Here is an 11,229-nt window from a genome sequence, read left to right as displayed (position 1 = left end):
TTACTCACCCCCGAGGCATCCTAGGTGTATATGACTTTCTTCTTTCAGACCAATCCAGTCGGAGTTATATAAAAAAATTGTCTTCGATCTTTCAAGCTGCATGCATCAGTCCAAAAGAAGTTAAATAAAAAGTGCTCATCCATAAAAAAGTGTCTCACACGGCTCCGGGGGGTGAACAAAGTCCTTCTGTAGCGAATCGATGCGTTTTTGTAAGAAAAATATCCATATTCAAAACGTAATAATCACTTTAATGTAGCTTCCGCCAATGGTTGTAAACAGAAGCAGTTCCGGGAGGATGACGTATGAGGTCAGATGTTTGATCTCTCTCCGCTGCGCTTCCGCGTTCGTCACTTCTGACCGGCGCATGCGCAGCGCTGACCTCATACGTCATCCGCGGAGCTGCTTCTGTGTACAACAGTGAGCGCAAGCTACTTTAAAGTGATTATTACGTTTTGAATATGGATATTTTTCTTAAAAAACACATCAATTCGCTACAGGAGGCCTTTGTTCACCCCTCGGAGCCGTGTGAGACACTTTTTTATTTATGGATGGGCGCATTTTATTTAACTTCTTTTGGACTGATGCATGAAACACCCGCTGAGTGCCATTAAACAGCTTGAAAGATCAAAGACAATTTTTTATATAACTCCGACTGGATTCGTCTGAAAGAAGCAAGTCATATACACCTAGGATGACTTGAGGGTGAGTAATTTATGGGCTAATTTTCATTTTTGGGTGAACTAACCCTTTAACTATACAAAATTTGCCCTTTGTATTCAGATGTTGGGTAAATATTTACCAGAAAGAGCAGATGAGCTTTCCATTGGTCTTACTGTAGCTGTCTGATTTCCTTTATCCATCAGAAAATTCACAAGAATGGTCTCCAGAACGCTGATGCCAATGAGAGTGAAAATGTACCCCTATGTACAATAAACCCCTATGAAAACCACCAAAAAAATTAAATATAAATAATAATACAATATATGTATAAAATAATACAATTCAAAATCAAATTTAATCTATTTCAAACAACACAGGCAAGAAATTCTAAAAAAAATTAAGCAAATAATGACGTACTACCATATCAACTGTGAATTACTTATCAACCTTTTGTTTTATTTTAAAAGAGTACTAATACATTGAACGACATAGTTGTTATAGCACAAAATATCAAATATTAAAAGGGGTAAGAAGCCCCCCTGGATAAACTTTTACAGAATGTATAAACGATTTTTAGTTCATACTGCTATTTATATATATATATATTTTTTTTTTAAATGTGCCATTAATTTAAAATACTAAATGGACTATTCAAATGATTTTTTGACTACTTTGTTGAATAATTGAATAACCAATGACAGACAAAGCAGAACACATACTAGCAACACTATGAATGCAAATTTAATGGTTTTACACAATAGCCTATAGGTTTTAATGAAAGCAAAGATGTATGAAATGTACATCTAATTCATGGAGACATTAAATAATAACCTCATTAATTACAATAAGTATTGCATTTAAAAATAATAACACTAGTAACAACATACCACTTGGGGCTTCTGTGCCCGAGGCTCTAATTTTATCTTTTTACTTCCACATAAAACCTATAACTTTTACTCCATAAATCCAAAAACGCTGATGTGTCCACAAATCCCTCATTAACAAACAAACACAAAAAACTTTTGATATTCGACATAATACAATGTCATAAATCCCTAATTTACAGAGATACAAAATTAGATCAATTAACCTCAAAATTTCCCACTGACTAAATCTCACAAATATTGATATTCAGATGAAATGACAAAATAGCATAGCCATTGACTTAAAAATGCTAAGATGAAATTTTGTGCCATCTACAGTCAAGAGAAAAAAATCTAACCCCATTTTACCCTGTGTATTATGAACTGCTCTAGATAATCAGTACAGTAGATAAACTCTCACCAATCAGTGGAATATCACTGGAAGTAGAGGGCAGCATGTCTTGGAGAAGCAGCAGTAACACAGAAATAGCCAGAAGCAGAGTTATTTTAAAACCCAACTTCTCTCCTCCACTTGAATCGATGAAGTAGGAGGCCAAATCCAGAATAAGGAAGTAAAATACTGGCATTAGAAAGTTAATGACATACAGTAAAGGTCTCCTCTTCATGGTGATCTGCAAGTAAGAAGAGAAACTTCTTTAATTGCTTCGTCAGAGCAGATTTTGTCACAATATCTGATCCCAGTATCTCAGCTGTAGGGTTGTACATCAAATGCACAATTACTGAAACGCTTGTTTTCTCTAGCAGTGGTTTTCATATTTGTGACCCTGGAGCACAAAACCAGTCATAAGGGTCAATTTTTCGAAATTGAGAGTTATACATCATCTGAAAGCTTGATAAATAAGCTCTCCATTGATGTATGCTTTGTTAGGATCGGACAATATTTGGCCGAGATACAACTATTTGAAAATCTGGAATCTGAGGGTGCAAATAAATCTAAATATTGAGAAAATCATCTTTAAAGTTGTCCAAATGAAGTTCTTAGCAATGCATATTACTAATCAAAAATTAAGTTTTGATATATTTACGGTAGGAAATTGACAAAATATCTTCATGGAACATGATCTTTACTTGATATCTTAATGATTTTTGGCATAAAAGATAAAAGTCGTTTCAATTGAAATGTGTATGTCATGTATTTAAACACCGCAATTTAGTATTTCTGAAATATATTAACTTTTAATATAAATATATGAAAACACGTACTTTACATGTGCTTTAGCATGTTAGTCAACACATCAAAATAAATGTGCGTCTTTAAAGCACAACGGAAGTTTATTAAACCATAATGATTTAAAATTTACTTTTAATCTGACGTTATTACAAAGTGCACTTTTTTAAAAGTGTGTTAAGACACAAAGAAACACAGTCCTGAAAGTGTCTCCCTTTAGGTACACTTACGTGTCCTTTTATTTTTATTAATATTAAAAGCTTTAATGATATTTCGTTGAAAAGCCTATAAACTGTTCCTATTGTCACAACTTGCCTTACATACTACATACAATATTGTGACAGCGTGATGCCTCGCTATTGTGTGTTCAATTAACTGATTTTTTTTATTTTTTTTATTCCGTGATTGTCCAAATTTACATTACACTTGGATGCATGTTTCTAGATTTCTATTCTTACTGAAGTGGCTTACAGTGATATCTGTAATCTGTAACACAAATAATCTGTAAAGACGAAGTATCTACCTATTTTTCCTAGGGTTCATCTACAGTATAGAGGCATTACCGTACCTTATATATCAGCTGATCCTGTAGTTCTCCTAGAGTAGAGACATTGGCTTTAGACATATTTATACTGAGGAATTCCCACTCTCCCTGAGTCTGAAAGGCCTGCTTGGAGCTGAGGGTCAGGAATGATGCGCCAGAGAACGGGCTGATTATGAGCTCCTCGACTGAGAAAACACGACAACAAAAGCCCAACAGATATTACAATGACTGAATGCCAAAACTCCAGCAGGTGAAATATGAGTTGGGGTTGTGCATCAGTAGGCATATTTAGTCAAAATGCATGATGCTTTTGATCTTCATGATGTTTGTGATCTGAATTGTAATATTGCTCTTCCTGTCATTCAAATTCAAATACAAATACAGCATCTTGAGGGTGTAAAATAATACATTTTCACTTTCATGAACTGAATTCTTCAGTTTGGAATTTTGCCCAACCCTGATTTCCGAGTTTCAAATGTACTTGTATGGATTGGAGACTGAAAGGTAAAAGTGCAGCTTTGGACGTCGAAGGGAAACTGGTGCAGGTTCATCTTGCAGGCCGTGGTCATAGCAAAAGTGTTAGACGTCACAATAGCGCCTTGATTCTGCAACTGGACATACTGATTGTCCTTTGTTGCAAACTCAGTCTTGATGCTGAATAGACAAAATAAAGCAACACTCATAAGACTTTTTTTCATTTTCGAAACATAAACATATTTTGAATGAAACTATAGAGATTTCTGTCCCTCCACTGAAAGTTTAAGCCACCAAAACTTTTACACGGTTTATGAAGAAAATTGTAAAAGAAATCCATATGAATCGAGTGGTTCAGAGTCTTAAACGGACCGCTGTGATAAGTGTCAAAACTGGATTGGTGCATTCAGCTGATGAGAGCTTGACTGACGTGGCCTGCCTGAACAAACGGCATGTTTCATTTTGGATGAACAATAGGGTATATGTTGAATGTCACCTGACCAAACCCGGAAAACAGTTCTCATCGCTTCCGCTTGTCGGAGAACGTGTTAACAGCCGTATTAAATAATATCTATGGACTTTTAAGATAATCAGTTAATCTGGCTAGCTATTTTTATTGTTGACGTTTTATACAACTTTTTATATACAGGTGCATCTCAATAAATTAGAATGTCGTGGAAAAGTTCATTTATTTCAGTAATTCAACTCAAATTGTGAAACTCGTGTATTAAATAAATGCAATGCACACAGACTGAAGTAGTTTAAGTCTTTGGTTCTTTTAATTGTGATGATTTTGGCTCACATTTAACAAAAACCCACCAATTCACTATCTCAACAAATTAGAATATAGTGACATGCCAATCAGCTAATCAACTCAAAACACCTGCAAAGGTTTCCTGAGCCTTCAAAATGGTCTCTCAGTTTGGTTCACTAGGCTACACACTCATGGGGAAGACTGCTGATCTGACAGTTGTCCAGAAGACAATCATTGACACCCTTTTACTCACCCCCATGTCATCCAAGATGTTTACGTCGTTCTTTCTTTAGTCGAAAAGAAATTAAGGTTTTTGATGAAAACATTCCAGGATTATTCTCCTCATAGTGGACTTCAGCGCCTACCAAACGGTTGAAGCCAAGGTCAAAATGACAGTTTCAGTGCAGCTTCAAAGGGCTCTACACGATACCAGACGAGGAATAAGGGTCTTCTCTAGCAAAACAATCGGTCATTTTCTAAAAAAAAAAATCACAGCATATATAAAGGGCGTTTGACCTTCTTTGCATGTTCACGTTGTAAAAACTGGGTCGGTACTTCTGCAGCGATGTAAGACGATTTTGAAGTTGGAGGAGAAAATGAGATGGGAGTTTTTTGACATACCCTAACACAAGATCAGCATTTAAGGTTAAAAAGTATATACATTTTTATTAAATTTTTTAGGAAATGACCGATCGTTTCGCTAGATAAGACCCTTATTCCTCGTCTGGTATCGTGTAGAGCCCTTTGAAGCTGCACTGAAACTGTCACTTTGACCTTGGCTTCAACCGTTTGGTAGGCGCTAAAGTCCACTATAAGGAGAATAATCCTGGAATGTTTTCATCAAAAACCTTAATTTCTTTTCGACTAAAGAAGGAACGACGTAAACATCTTGGATGACATGGGGGTGCGTAAATTATCAGGAAGTTTTAATTTGGAAGTGAACTAATCCTTTAAAAGCAGACTAGCAGATCTCTCCTAACTTTGAGATGTGCAGAGCAGTAGGTGCTACACACAGCCAGAACGTGCTCAAGACGGGCCAGTTCGGGAATACTCAATAGGCACTGCTGATGTATAATTGCAGGCAGTTGTCAATGTTTGGGGATTATGATGTCAGAAACTTCACTTCACTCGTCCTCTTGTTACAATAAAACACTCTTTTTGGACTGGTAAGTTTTTCCTGAATGTTTTCGTAATACAAAGAACCCTTTTAACACAAAAGACCAAGGAATTGCTCATGATATGAACCCTTTCCATTTGTACACGTTTTCTACGAGTAACTAACCATTCGGATTTACACTACAAAAAAACTAAAAAAAAGCCATCTTCAGACCTTTCAGTGATGATGATATCTGGAGTCCAAACCATATCCTTTTTAATTGGACAAAATTTTATTCCACAGAAGTCATCTGGCTCCCTTTTTGTGAACTCGCTGAACCAACCCTGCAACGTTATGATCATTTAACAGTGATTATAATGGTCAATGCTCTTTTTCCTCCTTAGAATCATAACCATTTTTCTTACAAATAATATACACAAACACAAACCTTTTCAATAGGTTTCATTTTGACATAAAATAATGAGACCTTTCAATGTGTTGCTTTGGCTAGTCAGTTAAGAAGTTACTGGTTACAAATGTAGTATAATTTGGCCTATTAATCAGCTATTATTATGTCCAAATAAAACTTCTGATTGTACAAGTTGTGTAAAACTTTGTGTGAAAACTCTTGCATGCACAATTGTGACTTGTGTTGAGAGGCTCTGGGCTTTTTCATCCTGTAGAAAGAAAGAGGTGTTGAGTGGAGATACTACAGCTGCTTGACATCCCGTTTCGTGGCATTCGGTTAAATCATGCAGGGTTTACCACTTCTGTGATGGAGGTCACAAACAGGTCTGTATAAACAAAGGTAGGGGTCTGAATGTCATCATTATTGCCCAAGCCGAGATGTTCGATAAGCGCCTTGTAGCTGCAGTTTCCAGCAGCAGACGCCGACCCTGCACAGAAAATGCAACTGTCCATATAACTGTTTGTAGTTACCCTTGTGAAAAAGAAGTACACTTTAGCATACTTCTGAAAAGAGTACGGAAATAACGTAATTGAGTATGAAATGAATGACGCTTAGAAATGCATGTTAATTGAAATGAAGTAAAATTGATATTAAGTATTTTAGTATATTGAATTTTAGAATGTTTTTGACCCACTTAAGAAGAACTGAAGTACATCTTTTTATGTAATTTCATAATATATAGTTGAAAAATATAAAAATATAGTTGAAATATGTGACCCTGGAGCACAAAACCAGCCATAAGGGTAAATTTCTCGAAATCGAGATTTATACATCATCTGAACGCTGAATAAATAAGCTTTCCATTGATGTAAGGTTTGTTAGGATCGGACGATATTTGGCCGAGATACAACTATTTGAAAATCTGGAATATGAGGGTGCAAAAACAAAAACCAAATATTGAGAAAATCATCTTTAAAGTTGTCCAAATGAAGTTCTTAGCAATGCATATTACTAATCAAAAATTAAGTTTACTGTAGGAAATTTACAAAATATCTTCATGGAACATGATCTTTACTTAATATCCTAATGATTTTTGGCATACAAGAAAAATCTATAATTGTGACCCATACAATGTATTTCTGGCTATTGCTACAAATATCCCCCAGCGACTTAACACTGCTTTTGTGCTCCAGGCTCACATATAGTAAGTGTACTGAAACTACATTAATATTTATTAACATTTAAATCTCTATTGAAACTAGTGTAATGTATTTAAATATATTTGTAATTACACACTTCTGATGAATTTGCAATTTAGCACATTTGAAATATATTAACTTTATTGCAATATTGAGTAACACTACAGATAAATTATAATCACGTACTTCACATGTGCTTTATGCTAGTCAACACGTCAAAATAAGCGTACTTTAAAGCATGACAAAAGATTATTAAAACATGATTTAATGAGTTTAAAGTTAAACATTTAATTTGACATGATTACAAAGTTGACTTTTTAGTCAAGTGTACTTAAGTGTGTTAAAAAAGTGTTTTGAAAATGAAAATAGTGCCTTTATTTAAGTACACTTAAGTGGTCTTTTATTTTATTTTATAATATCTGAAAGCACAGGGTTTTATTTGAAATATACTCTTAAGTGTACAAGTGCACATTAAACACAATTAAGCACTTCTTTCACAAGCATAGATAGCAAAGGAAAATATGACCCAGACAATACTCATCAACAGACTTCACAGCTGGACATTTAAAACACACTTACCGACTGAGGAAAGATAAAATATTAGCCACCTTAGATGCATGGCAAAAGGTCAGATAGAGATTCAGCACTGAACAGCGTTGACTGTCGTTTGGGCACATTTATATAGTGCAAATGAGAACCATGTCCAACCTCCTCTTTTGTTCTTAGTTTAACCAGGTTTGAGTGCAGCAAGAATAAGAAAAAACTATACAAAGAGCTGATGTCATTCATATGTCATTAATATACATGCTTTGTCTGATGTGCTGTTTGCCATTTGGTGCATGTCCTCCTCAAGCCTGATAAAGTGTGAGTGTGTCTCACTTTTCTCATATGTGTCCCTGGAGCACAAAAGCAGTGTTGAGTCGCTGGGGGATATTTGTAGCAATAGCCAACAATACACTGTATGCTTCAAACTTATAGATTTTTCTTTTATGCCAAAAATCATTAGGATATTAAATAAAGATCATGTTCCATGAATATATTTTGTAAATTTCCTACTGTAAACGTAATTTTTGATTAGTAATATGCATTGCTAAGAACTTCATTTGAACAACTTTAAAGATGATTTTCTCAATATTTAGATTTTTTTGCACCCTCAGATTCCAGATTTTCAAATAGTTGCATCTCGACCAAATATTGTCCGATCCTAACAAAACCAAACATCAAAGGAACACTTATTTATTCAGCTTTCAGCTGATGCATAAATCTCAATTTCGAAAAATTGACCCTTGTGACTGGTTTTGTGCTCCAGGGTCACATATCTCATTGTTGAACTACTAAAATAACTAAAACTTAATAAAACCTAGACATATTTTAAAAATACAAAACCTGGTTAAAAATTGAACACAAAAGCATAGGTTATATTTTAGAGCAAACAAAGCAAATACCCAGGGTGTCTCAGACAGATAATTTCACCGGGGCTTTAAAACTAATCTAATTAACTCTTTACCACACCCCAAAACGTCATTTTAGAGGTAGTAATGGAGGCCTGAGCCATTGATAATGCAAACTAATGCAGTTATGAGAGAGAATTACCTGAAACACATGAGTCTGTGCATATAGCGAGAAATGTCATGTAGCTTTTACTTTTACATTTAGTCATTTAGCAGACGCTTTTATCCAAAGCAACTTACAAATGAGGACAATAGAAGCAATCAAAATCAACAAAAGAGCAATGATATGCAAGTGCTATAACAAGTCTCAGTTAGCTTAACGCAGTACACATAGCAAGGGTTTTTAAAATAATAGAATAGAATAGAAAAAGAATAGAGCAAGCTAGTGTTAGAGGTCTTTTTTGATTTTGTTAATTGTATAATAAATTAAAAAAAGAAAACAGATAGAATACAAAAAGATTAGAAAGCTAGTGTTAGTTTTTTTTTAATAAAGAAAACAAGCAGCAAATGAATAGAGTGCAAGTCTAAAAGGGACAAGTGTTTTTATTTTTTTTTAAAGAATAGAATTAGAATAGAGAGTGCTAGATTTAGAGGGTCAAATAAAGATGGAAGATATGTGTTTTTAGCCTGTGAAACCATTTTACTGATTAAAGTAACAGGCAGCACTGACAAGAAGTTTCTGTATGTGTGCGGTTTCATACATATGAAATTCCGTCGATAATAAGACATAATTTCGAGGGAAAAAGGAAAATAGTTCATCATTTTTATCCTATTGTTTGTTATATTTATTGGCTTGGTCATTGCCGTTGTGTGTTTTGGTTCTGTAACTGTTGTAGGCTGTAAGAACCTTTGAAATAACTGAAATCATTTGGCAGAAGTGATCTGGTAATGCAGGAGCCCGGTCTCATGAAAATGCATATAAATAATACGCCAAATAAAAACGACAACTCGTGGTATTGATACAAAAATGGACTTTGGCATGTATATGATATGCACGTGTTTGGCGTGCATATAATACGCAGTTTTTGCGTGCATATGATACGAAATTTGTTGGCGTGCATTTAATAGCAGTTTTCGCGTGCATATGATACGAAATTTGTTGGCGTGCATATGATACGCAGTTTTCGCGTGCATATGATACGTAATTTGTTGGCGTGCATATGATACGCAGTTTTTCGCGTGCATATGATACGAAATTTGTTGACGTGCATATGATACGCAGTTTTCGCGTGCATGATACGCAGTTTTCACGTGCATATGATACGAAATTTGTTGGTGTGCATATGATACCCAGTTTTCGCGTGCATATGATACGAAATTTGTTGGCGTGCATATGATACGCAGTTTTCGCGTACATATGATACGCATCTACCCCACAACCCTAAACCTACCCATCGTGTAGCATATGCACGCCAAAGTCCATTGTTGCGTATCAATACCACGAGTTTTCGTTTTTATTTGGCGTACTATTTATACGCACTTTCATGAGATCGGGTTGAAATAAATACATCTGAATTCAAAAATTCAAAATCAGTCATTTCTATCAATTATTTTTGATTTCAGTGAAATTATTTTGCTTTACAAATTAATTAACTTTACACCTTTACACCTCCGCTCACTAGGGGTCTGATGATTCACTATTTTTTTCGATTGATTGATTGATTAAAAATCCTCCCGATGCACATCAATCTTAAAACACAGATTTTTGAATAGTGAATCATCTGATTTGATTTCATATGCTAAAAATGGAATAGATTGCGATTCACTGAAGTATTATTTTACATTTTTACAATATATACACTTTAAATTACTGAGGTGTGCAAATGATCAGAAACAGTGTTTTACTGGAGTTATTGTTTATAGAACTGTTTAAATTGTTTATTTCCAGACAAAGAAAACCCATGGAAATCTATATATATAATCCTCCTAGGTGTGCTTTAAATACTTTTTTCAGCACATTCTTTGTTTTATTTCAAAGTAGCCTGTATGTACATGCATTAATGTGTTTATTTTCACATTGTTTTGTGCAATAGTTAATATTAAGTGATTTTTGTTTTGTTTATTTTTGTTTTTTTGGGGGGGGGGGGTTTGTTTTTTTAGATGCATTAAGCATTTACATAATCCTATGAATGAATGCCGAATATACTCATTAATCAGAATCAAATCTAATTGAATCTAATCGAATGTCATTGTGAGTCAGATTGAGTCAAATCATTCTGAACTAGCAAAAATTGTTCCAGAATTGAACCGACAATCTGAATTCTAATTCAAATTGATTTTGCGTGCATATGATACGAAATTTGTTGGCGTGCATTTAATAGCAGTTTTCGCGTGCATATGATACGAAATTTGTTGGCGTGCATATGATACGCAGTTTTCGCGTGCATATGATACGTAATTTGTTGGCGTGCATATGATACGCAGTTTTTCGCGTGCATATGATACGAAATTTGTTGACGTGCATATGATACGCAGTTTTCGCGTGCATGATACGCAGTTTTCACGTGCATATGATACGAAATTTGTTGGCGTGCATATGATACGCAGTTTTCGCGTGCATATGATACGAAATTTGTTGGCGTGCATATGA

At 34.8% G+C, this 11,229-nt stretch overlaps 1 pseudogene; it reads right to left on the bottom strand.

Moving 5' to 3' along the window:
- The window catches only part of LOC107565854 (5-hydroxytryptamine receptor 3A-like), a 27,725-nt pseudogene extending 19,918 nt beyond the window's left edge, over positions 1-7,807 (bottom strand).
- Positions 7,808-11,229: the final 3,422 nt, after the last annotated feature.

Source organism: Sinocyclocheilus grahami, unplaced genomic scaffold (assembly GCF_001515645.1).
Source record: "Sinocyclocheilus grahami isolate Dianchi unplaced genomic scaffold, SAMN03320097.WGS_v1.1 scaffold1032.1, whole genome shotgun sequence".
In the NCBI taxonomy this organism is placed as follows: Eukaryota; Metazoa; Chordata; class Actinopteri; order Cypriniformes; family Cyprinidae; genus Sinocyclocheilus; species Sinocyclocheilus grahami.
This window is presented reverse-complemented; position numbering and strand designations above follow the sequence as displayed.